The 19,292-nt window shown below is 49.4% G+C and overlaps 1 protein-coding gene across 1 annotated transcript in view; it reads right to left on the bottom strand.

Annotated features, from left to right (window-relative positions):
• The window catches only part of PAFAH2 (platelet activating factor acetylhydrolase 2), a 31,611-nt gene extending 28,360 nt beyond the window's left edge, over positions 1–3,251 (bottom strand). Inside the window, exon 1 of the mRNA XM_032301912.1 lies at positions 3,091–3,251. The gene's annotated coding sequence lies outside the window, so the exon portion shown is untranslated. The remainder of the gene's footprint in view (positions 1–3,090) is intronic.
• Positions 3,252–19,292: the final 16,041 nt, after the last annotated feature.

The raw sequence follows: 19,292 nt of genomic DNA, 5'->3' as shown, positions 1-19,292 counted from the left end.
AGGATGAGTAGAGTTAAAACTGTTGAACATACAGGACTAGAACTCTCTGGTAGTCCTGGAAAGTTTCTGGGAGAATCAGTTTGGAAATAAATACAAACTAAAGCTAACTGGCCAGAGTGAGGCATACACAAAAATGAATCTGCGTTCTCTGGGCTCTCATTAACTGATGCCCAAGGAAGTAGGGAGATGGGAAAATCCTATTTTGCCCAAGAGACACCCACCCACAGTATTCAGAGTCCTTTCTAATAAATGTCATGTAATTTTCCAAGGAAATCGGCCCAGGTGTGCCTACCTTCTTTTGCTCAGCTCATCCACACAATTCATGATGGTGCCCATCTAGAAGCCTCTCCACCCATGCAAGCCTGCCCCATCCATGAGGGCCCACAGAAATCTCTGGTTCTCTGTGCTTTAACAAGTCCTTTCACCTGCCCTCCTCTCCACTCTAAGCATTGTCCGCATCCCTCACCTGCTAACCAATCACGGGCCGCCTTAGGATAGCTCTTGGGTAATTACCTATTCTAGCAGTTTTCTATCAGTAACTTGCCTACAAGTGGCCCAAGCAGAAGTTCCTGAGTCTACTGTCACAGTCACCTGGGAAACTTTCAAAGATACAGATTTTAGGGTCCTCATTCCCAGAGGTCAGTTTTTTTTAAAGATTTTATTTATTTATTTGACACAGAGAGAGAGAGACAGTGAGAGAGGGAATACAAGCAGGCTGAGTGGGAGAGGGAGAAGCAGGCTCCCCGCTGAGCAAGGAGCCTAATGTGGGGCTCGATCCCAGAACCCTGGGATCATGACCTGAGTCGAAGGCAGACGCTTATTCACTGAGCCACCCAGGTGCCCCCAGAGGTCAATTTTTAAAAGCTTCCCATGTTTCTCATCAGCAAGGTTTGAGAACCTCTGGCCCAGATGACACAAAGGACTTTTTATTCAGAGATGCACCCACGCAACAAACACCTGCTGAGAGTATACGATGTTCTAGCCCACCATTTTATGGTAATGAAATGACCATGGATTTCACTGGGTTCAATCCCTGTGGCTACCTAGAACCATGTTCCTGCCAATCACAAGGCTTAATGTAGTGCCTTGCATAAAACTGGTCTCAATAATTAACTTATCCAATGAATCTGATTTAATTTTTACACAACTTATGCCTCACTTCTTTGGATATACATACTATACAAAGGCTGTATTTTATACTTCTTTGTAGGCCGAACCATCTACCCTAATGTTTTCCTTATGTAGTAAGGACCCACTAAATGCTCCTTTACTTGGCTTTGATTTAAAACCACTCAATTCTTTTTTTTTTTTTAATCCAAAAATAAGGCTATATGGCATAGTGTAAAAAGAAAGGCTTTGGTGACAGTCCGAATTCCAGTTCTTAAATGGCTGTGATCTTGAGCAAGATCCTTAAATTCTGAGCCTCTGAGAATTTATCCTATACGGCAGAAATAACAGCACCCATGAGGTTGTCGATGATTAAATAATGAATATAAAACACCTGACATGTAGAAGGCACTATAACCAGAGATAATAACTCTAACTACAGTAATTACTACAGCATGACCTCTCTAAGCCCAAGTTCTTTATAAGTAAAATGAAGCCACTTCAAAAGTTAAATTTAAATAAAAAAATTGAGAAAATATATACAAATTTGAAAAAATACATAAATAAGAAAAGTGCTATATTGCCTAAGGCTTGGTACATTTTAAGTGCTCACAAAATGTTAAAAATTAATTAACAATGCTATTTCATCATACCTGGCCAAGGGGTCAAGGTCTCTTTCATCTTTTCTGTATTAAAACCTTTGGCAAAGTGGAACCTTTCTCCCAGCCTTCTTGAGTCTGAAACACCCCAGCAAAAATCAGAGTGTACTAAAAAGGCCCACAAGAGCCCAGGAGATGGATGGTTCCTACAATGCAGCTGTCCCATCTCCTGCTGGGATCCTGTTTCCAGTGAGCAGAAACCAGCCACCCTTTTGCCAGCTGTGTGGACTTTTCATCACTGGCTATTTCAGGACAGAGTCCAAGAGAAGCAGTTCTGGGGCTTCCTTTCAGACAAAGCTCTCTGGAGACTTAAAGCTCATCTGACCTTTGGTCTCTGGAGGAAGTGAGGAAATATCCTACTCTTAGAGAATGGAGACACCAAGCATTCAAGGGGTTAGCTTGAGCAACAAGGGGGAAGAGAGAGAAAAGAACCCAAGATAAAGGGACGCCTGGGCTCAGTGGGTTAAAGCCTCTGCCTTTGGCTTAGGTCATGATCCCAGGGTCCTGGGATCCAGCCCAGCATGGGGCTCTCTGCTCAGCGGGGAGCCCGCTTCCCTTCCTCTCTCTCTCTCTGCCTGCCTCTCTGCCTACCTGTGATCTCTGTCTGTCAAATAAATAAATAAAATCTTAAAAAAAAAAAAACCCACACACCAAGATAAGAGTGTTCCAGAGCATTAATAATTCTAATAAAAATAACCTCTCTGGCTTGTGGAAGCGTTACAGTTTAAAAAGCCCTTTCACACATATTAGCTTATTGGCTCCACCGAAGAGCCTCACCCTAAGACTGACAGAGCAATTGCCATTTCCATTTTGTAAACGAAGAGCGGGAGTCCCGGGGAGATTGCTTGATTTGCCCAAGATCCAAGGTCACAAAGCGAGTGAGCTGCGGGAGGACGGGCAGATCCTGGGTCTGCCGAGTCCAGGGCTCTTCCACAGTGACAAGAGGGAATGGCGACTTTTCTTCCACGAGCATGAAACAGCGGTAAGTGAAGGGAAGAGAGAAGCACACAGGAGGCGTGGGGCATAAAGACGCCCAGGTTTCGGGGACGTCACGTTGTGTGCTGCGGGTGGGGCTGTGGGGGGGCTGGGTCCTACCACCAGAGCTCAGGGTGGGATTCCAGGGGCGCCGGGAGGCGCGAGATGATAGTGGGAGCATTAAGGGTGAGGGTAGATACTGGAAGTGTCTGAAGAGGAAACAGGAAAGAATGAAGGATTAATCTCAGAGTTACTGGGATTGAGACAAGCAGCCCCCAAACCCGGCTGGAGAATGAAAAACCGGTTGATAGCTCAGCTCAGAACAAGAGCTTTCTCCAAGCCAACTTACCCAGCCAAGTTGACCCCTCAGAAGTAACCAAGAAGGTCAACTCCACCGAAACCAGAAACTACTCCGAACCCCGTGGCCCTTGGGTAGGTGTAGTTTTCAGAACTCATCATTGGCCCTTAAAAGCACTCCCCTCCTCTCCGCATAGAACTACAACTTCCGAGGTGCATCGCGCAGGACTGCGCATTGCGACCCTTAAAACTACAATCCCCAGAGTTCCACGCGTCCCCTCATTGTTGAATGATACCGCCCAAGTCTCGGGGTACGGCGCGATTCCTCCCCCTGGCGGTCTGAGACGTCGCCTCCACGATTACAAGACTCGAGCGGAGGGTTACCGCTTATAGTTCCGGTTAGTAACCCTCCGCCTCACCATTTCTCAAATAATTCCTGGGCGTGCCTACTAATACCCGTGGCTTCGTCTTTTCTCAGGGAGTGCGGGCTTTTTGGGGAGTTATGGCCCTTTTTTTGATTTACCCGTACTTTGCACTCTGTGAGAATATGAAACTGATCATTCAAGTTAAGCGCATATTTTCTACCAACCGATACTTGTTGACACTTGGGATTTTCCATTGTCCTTCAGAAACTCACCGACAGAAAACAGGAAGGACCCGGAGGGATCACTGCCCCACCCCCTCCAGCCTAGCCCCTTCAGCCGACATCCCTTTGCAGCCCCTGTGCTGGTTCTTAGGGACACGGTGGTGAACAAGATACTGTCCCTAGCTTCAAATGAAATCACAATCTAGCGGAGGATCCCGACAGATGAAGAAGTACACCACCAGCGATACGTGCTCTAATAGGGGAAACAGAGGGGTTGTGGGAACCCTGAAAGGAGGCACCTGCGCAGGCTTCGGGAAAATGGAACAGTGACAGAAGGCTTCTTAGAGATCTTAGAAAGACGCTAAAACTGAGAATTGAGGGATTTAGACTTAGCCAGGAAGGGGATTGTGAAGAATGCCTTAGATTCAGGCGGGATGGAGCACAGGAGTGGAGGGAGGGAGTGGAGAGACACCTGGGGAGGTAGATAGAGTCACGTCCTCGAGTCTTATAAACTTCTGTAAGACATTTGGATCATTCAAGCGATTTAAAAACTGTCAACACCTTCCAACTACCTACCGAACGAGGTCCCAATTTCAACAACAAACGAGGTTTGTTGAGGTTATAGAAACAGCAGATACAGGCAAAGCGTCTGGGAGACTCAGAAAGGAAGAGAGCGTGAGTCTCATCTTTGCTTGGGGTCTGGGGGATTTGCAGACAATCATGGTACCATGCACGTGTCCTCTCAGGCATCCAGGAACTGGTCAAAACAAGGACAAGGTCCCAGGTCACGCACTCCTCAGAGTTAGGGGTCTTGGTGTTGAGATTTCTAGCACCAGGGATTTGGAATATGCACAAGATGGCTCTGCCTAGTAGTTCCTTAGATATTATCTATTGTGCTGGAAGGCTCCAAATATATCATTAACTCTTTGTCCCTTACAAGGGACAAAGTATGTATGTCCCTTACAAGGAGGACATACATACAATAAGGCATGTGTAGGGCAAGGGTGCAGGTCTAGCAAGAATAGAAGCCCAAAAAGGAACAAAGGAAGAAAAACAAAAACAAAAAACAGCTTTTTCTCTCATGGGATCCCTTCAGTTTCCGTGCCTCGGCTTGGCATTGGAGGTCCTCCTCAACCTGGCCCCCCACTACTTCCCCAGAAGTGTTGCTCACTCTGACAGGGATGTCCTCTCTTCTGCTCTGCCTCTAGCTACCTTCACCTCCTGCCATTCTCGAGATGCATCTGGGTTTTGTTGTTACCTCGACACCTTCATTCATGCTCTTTCCTCCACTAGATGCTGCCAGGTGGCTGGTCTGATCCTGCTAGGCGCTCCTCCCCATGAAGCTTCCCTGATTCCTCACGTCTCAAAGGACCTCTGCCCTGCTCAGTTGCTGGGATATTTGTGCACACCTCTCATGTAGGGGCTTAGCAAGAAATTGTGAGTCTCTGAGGTCAGGTGCTGAGTCCTACAGGCGATCCCCGCCCACCCCCACCTCACATACCCTCAAGTGTCCAGAGTCCCTGTTCTGGTCTTTTTTAGGTTCACCCCTGCTCCTGACTCTGTCAATGCCACCATCCTTCCGGGAGCCACGATAAAGTCATCAGGAAAGAGTGACGGCAGCACTGCACTGTGGTAATTAAGCCCCGGATTTAATTAAAGCTGTGGTTAGTGGCGTTGACAGCAGAATGAGAAAAGCGTAGCACACATCGGAGAATGCTCTCTTTGGCATTAATTAATTGGTGCTCTGCACCTGGCCCAGAACACCAAGGATTAACCAGAATCCCGTCATGAAAGGAGCAGCTGGGGTCATTCCTCTGTCTCCTACTCCCAGACCAGCCTACGATGAGGGTATTTGCTGGGCACCCAGGGACAGGGACATCACAGCCTCCTTTACCTCCTTTGTCACTGACTTTGTCACTGAAGATCTGTCTTGGGCCCAAACTCCTGTTGCAAAATAGAATGTTCAAGTTCAATTGCATTTCCTTCCAGTCTCGTCTTTTTTGGAGATAAACAACCCAAATGCTTTAAATTTTTAGCAAGCAGCTGATGTTCCAGGCTTTCAGCATAAATCCTGCCCTCCAACAGCCCAAGGTTCCCTTCCAGTTGGCTGCCATCCCACTCCAGCCTTCTCCTTGTTGCTAAGTTACTAACTTGATATTTAAGTGACCAGTTTGGATCTCCTATTCTCTGCACTACCTGCCAAAATTGTTGGACAATACTTTTTAAAATCAAACTGTTTTATACACACACACACACACACACACACACAATAAAGTATGTAAAGTTGCACTACTAGTAAGTGGACAGCTTAATCTTTTTAAAAAGATATTTGACGTAGGTCGGGACACCTGGATGGCACAGTCAGTTGGGTGTCTGATTCTTGGTTTCAGTTGAGGTCATGATCTCAGGGTCATGAGATTGAATCCAAGTTAAGCTCTGCACTCAGCTTGGAGTCTGCTTGTCCCTCGTTCTCTCCCTCTGCCCCTTCCCGCCTCACGTACACACAAGCTCTCTCTTTCTCTCAAATAAATAAATAGGGGCGCCTGGGTGGCTCAGTTGGTTGAGTATCCACCTCTTGGTTCCGACTTGGACCATGATCTTGGGCTCCTGGGATTGAGCCCCCAAAGAGAGTCAGGAATCTGTGTTCAGTGGGCACTCTGCTTGAGATTCCCTCTCTCCCTCTCCCTCTGCCATTCCTTGTCCCAGCACTCTCTCTCTCTCTCTCTAAAATAAATAAATCTTTAAAAAAAAAAAAAAAGAGGTGTAATCATCACTTAGTTTGAAATGTGGAATGTTTCCAGTACTTTGAATGGTTTCCTCATGTCCCTTCCCTGTTAATAACTGCTCATCCTCCAGAGGGAGCCACTCTTTTCCTATCGTTATCAACTAGTTTTGGGTGAGCAACACTTTGGAACGTCTGACAGTGATGTTTTACGCTCCATGACCCATCAATGGGTGATACTTGTGTTAATGTCACTGCAGTAAAAGAACACCAGAAACAGAGCTGCAATTGAATAAATTGGGTACTCATTGCAGTGAGGGAGAGCAGACATGATCGAGAACTGTGGGCCATCTCACAAAGAGGGTATCAGAAAAGACTTGGAATTGGGACTTTTGTTAGATGATTTCAGGGATTGTTGAAGGAAGCAGGGCTTTGCTCTGGATTGGATGCTATCCAAAAGTAGGGGTAGTTCTATGACTAGGGATCTTAATTTTATCTAGAAGGAGGGAAGAACACTAAGGTGACAGCTGTTGTTAATAAGAAGCAATAGTCTCTTTTATTAGCCAGGATAGGGGATGGTTGGTGTTTCTTGTAGCTTGGACAATGTTCAATGTTCATTTTGTCTATATTCAGAGGTGATTATGGAATTTTCCTGTTTGAATCTTTTTAAAAAGATTTTATTTATTTGACAGAGAGAACAAGCACAAGCAGGGGGAGCAGCTGAAGGAGAGGGAGAAGCAGACTCCCCATTGAACAGGGAACCTGATGAGGGGCTCGATCCCAGGACCCCGGGATCATGAGCTGAAGCCAGCCACGTAACTGATTGAACCACCCAGGTGCTAAGGTCCTGTTTGTATCTTGACACATAACGGACATAGTGGTCCCACTGCCACGTAACTGATTGAACCACCCAGGTGCTAAGGTCCTGTTTGTATCTTGACACATAACGGACATAGTGGTCCCACTGATGTCAATGTTCTTGTGAAATTGTTTCCATTCAGCTTAGGAACAGAACTATGAGTCCCAGAACAGGTCCTGGAGGTCAGGGGCTGCTTTCTTCTTCCTTATATACCAACATTTGTTGATGTCTGCTCTGGGCTGTGTGCTGGGTGTATAGAAATTACTTGCCATCGTGTCTTTAGGGACCTCATGGCTGGTAGGAAAAACGGGCAAGAGAACAAATATAGACCACTGGAAAGCACTGAGCCCTGGAGATAGGCTATGAAGCTTTTTTTCTTAAGATTTTATCTATTTATTTTAGAGAGAGAGAGTAAGAATGCAAGTGAGGAGAAGGGGGAGAGGCAGAATCCTCAAGCAGACTCCCCACTGAGTGCAGAGCCCGACGCAGGACTTGATCATGACCTGAGCCAAAACCAAGAGCTGGACACTTAACCCATTGAAACACCCAGGTGCCCTGGCTACGAACTTTAAATCCCAGATGTGCCACTCACTAACTGAGATCTGGGCCTCAGTTCGCTCATTTGTAAACGAGGACAACAATAGCATCTACGTTATAGAGTTGACGCAAGGAACAAGTGAGCTCATGCACGGATCACTGGTTACTTAAATGGCATGGATCTGATGGTTGTCAGAAGAGGATCCAGGTTTTGTGAGGCTAGGTGTTTATCCAATTTGGGGAGACCCCCTTTAAACAAAAAAAGAATTTTCAATGTCGTACTTTTCCAAACATTGTAAAACACGAGGCCACGTGCACACGTTGCTAGGTCCCCTTCCAGGGCCTCGGAAATGACTTGAAAGCTTAAACTTCATTACATTCTCTACAACTCTGACCTTGGGAAGAGGCAAAATTATGCAATAGCTTCATTCTTTTCAAATCACTGCCTTCAAACAAGCTCTCCCCAAATACCCTTGCCCTGGCTGAGATCTGCTTGAATACTCTTAGCTCTTTCTTGTCTTACAGACTGGTAGTTAGTGGGCTCATGTAGGAGGAATTGATGGGTCCTACTTTGAATACAGCTACATCTACTCTTTTCAGCCTTGGGCCCTACCTGGAGTCCGAATGAATCCAGCGAGGTCTAATGTCCTGTAAACAGATGCAGTATATGCTTCATAAAGGTCAAAAATAGTATCTGTCCTTCTCTCTTATTGTTAATATAATGATTCTTCTCCCATTCAGAAAGATATTGAGGGGTGCCTGGGTGGCTCAGTAGGTTAAAGCCCCTTCCTTCGGCTCAGGTCATGATCCCAGGGTCCTGGGATTGAGCCCGCATTGGGCTCTCAGCTCAGCAGGGAGCCTGCTTCCTCCTCTCTCTCTGCCTGCCTCTCTGCCTGCTTGTGATTTCTGTCTGTCAAATAAATAAATAAAATCTTAAAAAAAAAATTATTGAGCCCCTGGTATGTCCCAGGCACTGTGTTCAGCACTGGAGATCAAGTGGTGAATCGATAAATTAATTTCCTACCCACATGGTGCTTTCATTCTGTTTATTATCTGAGAGAGACAGATAATAAACAAACATATAACCAAGATAATTACATGCTACATTAAGTGCTCTACAGGAAACAGACAGGATGCTTTGATGGAGAACAATGGTCCAGGAAGGATTCTATGAAGAGCTGACATTTATGCTGAGCCCAACCACACCTACCATTTCTTGACTATCTACTATGTGTCAGACACGTCATTAGGAAGTTTCAAATACTTTACTTCATTTAATCCCTCTGGAAAGTATGGCATAGTCTTTCTGTTTTTTCAGACAAAAAAAACAGAGGCTCAAAAGGTAATAGGAGTGTTGATGCCTGCCTCTTTTTTCCCCTCATCCATTCTCTGAGGTCCCTTGCCAATGTGGTACTTTCCAGCAAGCTGAGGGCCCATCCACTCAGGCTCCTCCTTCTGCTTGCTTCCTTGCCCCAAGGGCTTTCTTGGGCATCTGTGAACCAGGAAGGGTGAGAGGGTGTCATGTTCCACACCTCAAGGGCAACCTTCAGCCATCAAGGAAATCTGTGCTTCCCCATCCTGAGCCAAGGTGATTTTGAGGTGCGTTTCACACTGTGTCTCAGAGAGTCCCCAGGGGGACTGAACCCAGTGCCCGATGGCAGCAAGCTTCCCACGATTGCACCCGCCCGTATTAGCTCCTCTCCCGGCCTCATCTTCTCCATGCCTTTATTTCTGCTTCTTGAAATCACCTCCCAGGTAGACTACAAGCACCTAAGTCCCAGAGGTCTGCTTTTGAGGGGACTCAAGCTAAGACAGAGCCTAAGTGATTCGCCCAAGGCCACCCAACCAAGTGGCAGAACTGGAATTGGAATTCAGGTTCACGTGGATCGCATTCCACCGTCTTCAATGAGACTGAATGAAGATGGAACCCAAGCCCCTTTAGCCCCACCTGACACCCCTCCCATCCTGAACTTCCCTGCTCCTGTCCAATCTCTTCGTTCTCAGCCACCTCTTGTTCCGGGCAAAGCAAACTGCTTGGGGACATCGCATTCCCCAATCCGACCATACCCCGTCACCCTCTTTGTCTTTGCAAGTGCTGTGTCCTCTGCCATGGCCACCCATTGTGGTCCATCTAATGTCCACCTTCACCCGTCCCTGCGCCCTCCACCTGATGAACTCCAGCTGTGAGTGTCCAGAGCTGACAAGAATCACATCTGTGCCAAGTGCCACAAACTGATCTCATTCCACTGACACGATCATTCTGAGAGGTCTGTAGTGCCATTCTCAGTTGGCCGGTCAGGAAACAGGGTTCACAGAGGTGGGATGATTTTCCCAAGGTCTTACAGTTAATGACTGGCAAAGCCAGGACCAAAACCAAGATCTACCTGTTCGGCTCCTATGCGTGGTACCTGACTGGAGGGACGGGTAGGCATTGGGGTCTCTGAGGTTGTCCCGACATTTCCCGTCTATCAGACCTAACTCTGCAGCTAAGGGGACAGCCCCCAAGGCAGTCACTAGACCGCCGGCTGAGAGGGGCAAGGACTGTGGAGCCCAGAAGAAAGAGTTCAGGCTGAGGGGATTTCCTGCAAAGGAAGAAGCTCAACATCTTGCCCAACCCCACCTGAGAGGGGAAAACTGTTGAAGGCATTACCCTTTCAATTTCCTGACTCCTTCTATGCCTTCAGGTGTTTACTTGGCCTTGGCAATGGCCTGCTTCCCAGAACCTCCCATCAAAAATTATTCTTGGAAGCTAGGCCAGTTCAGGGATGTCCAGAGGCCAAGGAGGTCCTAAATTCCCACTTTCAATCTTTTCTTCCTGGCCCCCAGCCTTGTTATCATCAAGCCCATCAAATGTCTGGTAAAGGCTGGCCAGCCTGCAGAATACGAGCTGGCCTGGTGGGGACCAAGTTCTTGGCAGCTTTGGGAAAATGGGAGTGTGTAGGGATGGATTCCTTACTAACATAAGTAATGCCTTGTCAGTCCCTGCTCAAAATTCTTCTAGGACTGCTTTCAGCCTCCATGACTAAGCCCAGGATCCTCACCAGAAAGCCCAGAAGCGCTTCAAGATCTGAATCAATTTCCTTCAGGCAGTCAGATTCACCCTTTCTTCTCCTGCAAAGGGACTGCCTGCTTCCTAGACTTGCATGTGCTCAGCCACCTCCATGTGATTTATGCTGTTTCCATTTGTGCCTACTGCACCAGTCCTATCTGCTTCCTGTCCAGCCCTCCAAACCCAGCAAAGACAAATATCACTTCCTCTGGGGAATCCTGATTGAGCCCCCTATGCTCTTTGGTGCTTCCCAAACACGCATCGGCATCCCCATGACAGGTCTGTCTCCTCACATGGCCATGGGCTCCTTGAGGGCAAGAATGCCCTCTTATTCCTCTCTGTGGGCCTACCACAGCGCTGGGCACAGTGGGTGTTGTTTAAGAGAATGAGTGAATGATTAAGAGACACCCAGAGCAGGGGGTTGGAAACACGAATGACTTCGGGGTCCATGCAAGTCAAACAAATTGGTGTAAGGCGCTGTGGAATGGGAATGATGGTGGCAAACTGGACAGAGTGATTTGCCTAAAGGAATTTGAATTCCATGGAAGGAAATAGGAGAGAGATGCCTGCGTGGCTCAGTTGGTTGAGCCTCGGACTCTTGATTTCAGCTCAGGTCATGATCTCAGGGCTGTGAGATGGAGCCCCACATTGGGCTCCACGCTTAGCAGGGTCTGCTTCTCTCTCTTTCTCGCCCTCTGCCCGTCCTGCCACTCGCACACTCAGTCTTGCTCTCTCTCAATCAAATAAATACTTAAAAACAAAAAATGGGGGGGGGCACCCAAGTGGCTCAGTTGGTGTCTGCCTTCAGCTCAGGTCATGCTCAGCTCATGATCTTGGAGTCCTGGGATGGAGGCCTGCTCAGTGGGGAGCCTGCTTCTCCCTCTCTCTCTGCACCTGGCCCACCTTGTGCTTTCTCTTGCTCTCTCTCCTACTCTCTAAGTACATAAATAAAATCTTTACTGAGAGTTGCTGGGGCGGGGGCGGGGAGGAGGGAGAGGGTGGTGGGGTTATGGACATTGGGGAGGGTATGTGCTATGGTGAGTGCTATGAAGTGTGTAAGCCTGACAATTCACAGACCTGTACCCCTGGGGCTAATAATAATACATTATATGTTAATAAAAAATAAAAAAAAATTTTGAAATCTTTAAAAAAATGCATACATTAAAAAAAGAAAAAGAAAATTGGAGCATAAAATTCAGCCTCTGTTAACAATGGCAACAATAACGAGTAATTACAAACTGACTCCACCCCAGGAAATAAGGTGCTGTGGTTCAGGGCACCAGAACTCTGGAAATGGGCTGCCACGTTCGGGTCCCAGCCCTCCTGCCTGTTAGTTGTGAGACTTGGGTCCTGTCACTTAACCTCTCTGAGCCTGTGACCTCACTTGCAAAATGGAAATAATAATAACACCTCCCTTCAGAGGCTTGTGGTGAGGATTCCCGTGAAAACACGGGAAGTGTGAAATGGTATCTGGCAGGGGGAAACACCCAAGACGTGTTACTGTTATGATTCCGTGATGGCCAGGATTCAGAGAAGGCTTCTCCATGAAGGCCACGTGTACACAGAGCCCTGGATGGGGGAGCCCCTGCTAAACCTTGGGAGAAGAATGTTCGAGGCAGAGAGAAGAGCGAAGGGAAGGTCCCAAGGTGGCAAGTGGCTTTGCTAGGTCTGAGAAGTAGCAATCAGGCCACGGGCTGGAGTGCGATGAGTCCAAGATATGGGCCGGAGACAAGGTCCTGGAGGGTGGCAGTGACGACATCACACACGGCCTGTTCTAGGCCGTGGAAGGAAGCTCTGATTTTATTCTGTGTGATGCGAACCACAGGGTGGTGGGGGGAGGGGTTGTTTTATAAAAAAAAAAAGGTTTTATTATTGAGGTATGGCAAAGCCAACAGATTCCCAGATCCCAAGAGGAGGGGCCATCCCATGCTCCAGGGGATCACGTGGGAAAGCACCAGCTCCGTCAGGAGGCAGAGGGAGCAAGGGGGAAAGCCTGGGCAAGAGCCTTTATTGCGGTTTCTGTGGGAGGAATGGATAAGGTAGGGGAAGGTGTGAATAACGTCAGCAGGCTCTGAGACAGAGGGGCGGTCCCCCCTGTTGTCTAGCACAGGCCTTGGGGTGAATAGGGCAGGGGGAGAGTGGCCCTGAGCCCTCCAGGAGGTGTTTGGGAGTAAGGGCCCTGGACTGGTCGGCTTGCCTCAAGGCAAGCTCAAGAGTTACTTGCTTAGGGCGCCTGGGTGGCTCAGTGGGTTAAGCCGCTGCCTTCGGCTCAGGTCATGATCTCAGGGTCCTGGGATCGAGTCCCGCATCGGGTTCTCCGCTCTGCGGGGAGCCTGCTTCCTCCTCTCTCTCTCTCTCTGCCTGCCCCTCTGCCTACTTGTGATCTCTCTGTGTCTAATGAATAAATGAAATCTTTAAAAAAAAAAAAAAAAGAGTTACTTGCTTATTATTTCCAGGAACCAGCTAGCCTTGGGAGGGGCAGTCCCTCCAGGGTCAGCAAGCCACCCCCTCCCCCATGGCAAAGCATCAAAATACAGAAAATAAAAAGACGTGGTTAATACAGAGTTACCAAGGAGGGATGGGGTTTATACTTTAACAAGATCCTCTGGCTGCTGTGAGAAAATAGAAAATGTGATCGCAGGGATTAAATGAGGCAATGTCTCCATGTCTGTAAGGGGCCCAGCCCTCACATGGGCTCCCATCAATTACAGCCATAATCGATTACAGCCATAATCATCGTGTCTTTAGGAATGTCAGCTGAGCCAGGCTTTGGAGGTGGGGCCAAGACTCCCAGAGAAATGGGACTGAGCCCCCTTCATCTCCTCCTTGAAGCCCATCTCCCGCCTGATCCTGCCCCTAGCTCTCACTCCTCTGCTGGGCATCTCCTCAAAGAGCCAACAGAAAGCTGTGTTTACTCTGCCAAGTGGCATCCCTAGGGAGGGAGGAGAGGAGAAACAAATCTTCCTGCCTTGGCTTTGAAAAGCAGGCTGTTAATTACCTGGGGTTCCACTGCTATGTAAACACTTGCCAAACTGGCCTGTCAGTTAACCCCTTGGCACCCAGGACTGAGGTCGAGGAGTCTGGGTGTGGGCTGATCTGGGACCATCGAAGAACTTGAGGAGGCTGGGCCGGGCTTTGGAGCCTTCAGAGAGGGACTAATTGAAGGGGAACATTCAGGAGGAGGGAAGAGAATGACTTGGGCCAGAGTTTGAAATTTACTTTATTTGACCAGTCTGGTCCTGCCGTCCTCCAGCGTCTACCCTGAGATCCCTGGAATACAGGCCCCAAAGGAGTAGCCAGGGCCGAAAGCTCAGCCTGCAGTTTCAGGCAAGGATGGTGCCCTGTGGGTAAGAGGTTGGCCCTGCTCACCCAAATCCCTTCTGGCTTTCTCCAGCTTCGAGACACCTACTGTGTAAGAAGCAGAGCCCCACCTCCCAGGGGTGGGGACCCAGGCCTGGGCTGTGTCTAGGTGTGGCTGGTTAGAAGGTAGCCTTGGCGGACAATAATTATTTACACGTGGGTGTGCCCGTCCAGTTGGCCAAGACCTTTCCCACGCGTTGTCTCCTTCAACCAGCTTTGTAATAAACCTCCCAAGCAGAAGGGAGCGGCTCAAATCTAGGCCCTGTTACTCACCAGCTGTGTAGCCCTGGGACAATCATGTCACCTCTCGGAACCTCACTAATCTCACCTGTTCCATGGTTGCAACAGATACTCATGTGGGTGATTTTACCGTGAGGCTTAAATGGAATCATGGATCCAAAGAGTTCTGTCCGTGCCTGGCACTGGGAGCAAATGTCCTGTCCCCTCCCTTAAATTCCCTTGAATTCCTCTCTTGAATTTTACAGAAGAGGAAAATGAGGTTCACTGAGGTATCAAATTATAATCTTCCAAGTTTTCATTTTTTATTTTTTAAAATATTTTTTTTATTTATTTGACAGATAGATCACAAGTAGGCAGAGAGGCAGGCAGAGAGAGAGGAGGAAGCAGGTTCCCTGCTGAGCAGAGATTCCCGATGCGGGGCTCCGTCCCTGGACCCTGAGACCATGACCTGAGCTGAAGGCAGAGGCTTAACCCACTGAGCCACCCAGGCGCCCTCTTCCAAGTTTTTAAAGAAAATGATCATACAGCTGCATAGCGAGTGCCTGTGGAAGTTGTATTTCTCTCATTCATTAGGAAACTATAGGATGACAGAGCTGGTTCAGGGGACCAGCTCCTGACAAAGTCAAGTGCTCTCAGGATGAGAAAGGGAAGGATTGGGTTTCCAAACTGTCAGAATCACTTCTCAGTAAGAATTTCAGATCTTTTTGCTTGAAAACGCAGTCCTGCGACTATATTAGGGTGATGGAGAGAAACTGAAGGTCCAGGGAAAGGATGTGACTTGTCCAAGGTCACACAGCTATACCTAGGGGAGTGGCAGAGGCCAGATCTGCATTCCCTGACTCCCATCCCCAGGGCCCCTGGGGGGCTTCCCTGGGTCTGCCCCAGGTCTGTGTTCCAGGTGCGAGTTCTCCGCTATGGCCAGAAATCACTCTGCATTGTGGTGGTCGGGGGGGCTCAGGAGGAAACTCACTTTGACTGGAGCTGGGTCGCTATCATACAGCCCTGTGGGGATGTGCTGCCGTTTGGGGGTCATCAGTGCTCAGGCAAGTGAGAGTTGAGACCCTGGAGCCTACCATGACCTCCAGCCCCCCACACGTGTGAATTCTGCAGTGAGACACCCAGAAAGCTAGAGGAAAAAACAGCAGCAGATGAGAAGCAGCAGATGGTTGCCATGGTGATTACCTCCTGGAGCGCCAAGTGTCTTTCTTTCAGAACAGCAATGGAGGTGCAGCAGGAGGAACATGGGCACTGGGGAGAAAGTCCAAGTCTGCACCCCGATCTACCCCATATGGACAGCTTGGGGCAGGCCGGCTCATCTCCCCGGGGGTCCGAGGAGGACACAGGATGCATTTATTAGGTGCTGGCTTTGTGCCAGGCATAGTATGTTGAAGGTTGTCCTTTGATGATCTCACTGAATCTTCTTCCCAGAAAGTGTTGCAGGAATGTGCTACACTCAGCATTTTGTAGAGGCGGAAACAGCAGCACAGAGAGGTGAAGTAACTTGCACAGGAACACACAGCTTTAAGAGCACCTGAGTTAATGCTCCAGGTCCCTTTCTCTTGGATACCTTCCTTCTGGAAATTTCAGGCCCATTCCAGAGAAGGAAAGACAGGAGGGAGGCAGAACCAGGGTGCAAAGAGGGAACACTCCATATCAAACACAGTGGTGTTAGTCCCCATTTTCTGCCTGGGCACCTTGCCAACACGAGACCTGGCACCTCAGGCAGGGCAGCCCCCCTGGCAGTGGGACACACCACAGCCCCGAAGCAGACACTGCAGCACTCCCGCTCTGGGGATGCCATCCAGAGCACCTCCTGGTGTCCAGTCCATTCAGGGGCGGCTTCAACCCTGCCCTGCGGGAAACAAGAGGGCTGCCTTCTCCCAGAAGCCTCCCCGCTGTGAACCAGAGCCCGTGCCTTGGCCTTCTCCTCCTCCTCCTCCCTCTCCCTGCGGTCCTTTCCTCCCTGCCCTATCTCAACCTCCTCTCCCCAGAGTGTGGGTTACTGGGCCGGCCATTGATCCCAGCCCAGGCATAGCATAGGAGCTCGGGGAGGCTTTGATGAGCCCTGAAGAGCTCGACAATGGAGGCCCGGGAGCTTTTGGCAGAGCCTGGCAATGTATTTTTAGAATGAGCCCTGCTCAGCCCTGACTGCCAGGATGGCCTGCCTTCTCTTCCTGCATCCAAGCCGCAGGGCAACCCTGTGAATCACAGACCAGACCAACCCAGGGCCCAGGAGCCTCCCCAGGCAGGGCTAAAGGTAGGAGCTGGCTTGTGCCTATGCAAGTGTGGACACGGGCAGGAGCCAGCCAGGGTACCCAGGGCTGGGGGAGCAGGAGCAGGAGCCCCCTGCCAAGCCCCTCACCGGCTGGCCTTGGCCTCTTAGCCCTTCCAGCTTTGTCCACCAGTCGGCTCATTCACTCATTCAACAAGTATTTGTTGGCCATTTATTACCCTAGTGCTGGGATGAGAAGGGTGAATGAGACAAAATTCCTAGCCTCATAACCGGACCTCTGACCTCCCCCACCTCGGCTCCCCACCCCGGCTTCCCCATCTCGATTGATGCAGCGTCCTGTGGCTCAGGCCGAACTTCTCATCCAGTCCAGCAGCTAATCTGTCCTTTTGCCCTAGCTCAGAACATACCCACAATCCAATGACTTCTCACCCCTTTCGCCCCTGCCACCCTGGTCCTAGGCACCATCAGGGCTCCCATACATGGCTCCCCTGGGCCAACAGGGCTCCCCCCTTCTGTCTCTGCCCCTGCAGCAACTTCTTCCCTGGAATCCGAGCCGAGCCTCAAAAACAAGTCAGGTCTTGTCTCCCATGTTGTCACACATCCACAGCCCCCCAGAACTTGTGCCCTGGCTTCTCCCCACCCTACTGAAGTGACCTGACCTTGCACACACACACACACACACACACACACACACACACACACACACACTTCCCTCACCTCCAATGTCAGCTTCTCGGTGCGCCCCTCGTCCCTCCAGACTTGTCCCATCTAACACTGCAGCTCCTCCCCTTCTCCACAGCCTTTCTTGCCAAATAACACAAGATAATTTATTTACATTTTGCTCATTGCCCATCTCCCCGCCCAGGAATGTGAACTCCATGAGGGCAAGGTTTTGTCTGCTTTATTTTCTTCCCTGAGAACCCACCTGGCCCACAGTACAGGCTCAGGAAGGAGAGTCGTGGAATGAGGGAATGAATGACTTGTGGGGGCGACAGTCATTTAAAAAAGGCAGTCCCTGTCTCCACTTCTGCCATTTCCTGTCTGCTCCACGTAGGTAGCCAGTGGTTCTAAAAAACGTACTGTGTCCTTCAAGTGTTAGGGCAGGTATGACTGCATGAGGCAGCCCCTTGGGGAACTCCCATCCTCCCCGCCCCCCTTGTCCTGTAATTGCCAGGATCCTGGTGTTCCTCAGGGATGCTGCCTTCTGCAAGAATGAGGGTGTACGTAAATAAAATATTTTTTTTTTAAAAAGGGGGTGCCTGGGTGGCTCAGTTGGTTAAGCGACTGTCTTTGCCTCAGGTCATGATCCTGGAGTCCCAGGATCAAGTCCCGCATTGGGCTCCCAGCTCAGCGGGGAGTCTGCTTCTGCCTCTGGTCCTCTCCTCTCATTCTCTTTCTCAAATAAATTAATTAAATTAAATTAAATTAAATTAAAAGAATGAGGTGTACGTGTCTTACTCAGGAGACAGGATGGTGCAATGGGTGACGGAATGGACTGCCCGGGTCCAAATCCTTGCTAATATTTGGGAATTTAGGCGACTTACCTAAATTGCCTGGACCTCTGTTTTCCTGTCTATAAGATGGGGATAATAACAATACCTTCCTCAGAGTCCCCCCAGGAGAGGACCCAATGAGCTAATACACTTGCACTTAGGAGTTGCATGTGGGACATAGTTAGTGTTAAAGGAAAGGTAGCTGTCATTGTTCTTCAGGGTCTATCTCCAGGGCCTGGCACAAAACCCAGCCCACACTGAGTACTTAGTAAGTACTTGTTGGATGAATGAATGAATGAATGAAAGAGGACAGGGATAGAAGGATGAAGAAGTGGCATGAGAACCTAGAGGAGGGCCCAGCCCCAGCCCGAGGAGAGTCAGGAAGGCTTCTTGTAGGCGGGAGCTGATTCCTGTTGGATGGTGGGGTGGGGGAGGGGAGGTTCGCTGAGCAAGATGAATGTCAGGAGCAGCAAACAGCAAGTGCAAAGGCCCCTCTCCCCTTGGGAAAGCCTTGTTCGTACAGGGAAAGTCAGTCCATGACTCAGTGATGGACACTGTAGGCGAAGAGGCCAGGTTTCCCCTGTGCTGGCCATTTTGAGGACATACTTGGGTGAATGAACTGTGCTTTTCCCTCAGACCTGCTGCCCATGGACGACAAAACATTCCCACAGAGGGCAAAACATTCTCCCTGGTCAGATCAGTGGCCCTCTGAGATCAGGGCAAGGCAAGCAAGGAAAAGAGGTTGCCACTTGTTGGGGGACCCCATGGGATAGGCCTGGATTTAACCTGACAACCTTCTCACGGTAAAGATCTTCACCTCCATGTAGAGATGAGGGGACAGAGGTCCCACATCATCCAGCTGAGAGGAAGAGACAGAGTTTGCTCTCGTCAGCCTGGTCCAGTGTGGCCTCCCTCATCAGACTGGCACTCCTGGCGGCCAGGGGTCTGTGCCTCAGCGATACTTCAGTAGGTGACATCTCCCATTCCTAACCCCCCCCCCCCCTTTCAGAGCACAGACCAAGGTACTAAGCAGGGGAAGCCCTCAACAGCCGTGGACTAATGGATAGCCAAGTTCTTCGTCGGGCAGAACTCTCCATATGGACTGGAGTGGGAGCCTCAAGACCTTCCCTCTAGGGCTCCTGATGAGGGCAGACCTCATCAGACACCTGACCAGC

The sequence above is a fragment of the Mustela erminea genome, chromosome 10 (genome assembly GCF_009829155.1).
Source record: "Mustela erminea isolate mMusErm1 chromosome 10, mMusErm1.Pri, whole genome shotgun sequence".
Classification (NCBI taxonomy): domain Eukaryota; kingdom Metazoa; phylum Chordata; class Mammalia; order Carnivora; family Mustelidae; genus Mustela; species Mustela erminea.
This window is presented reverse-complemented; position numbering and strand designations above follow the sequence as displayed.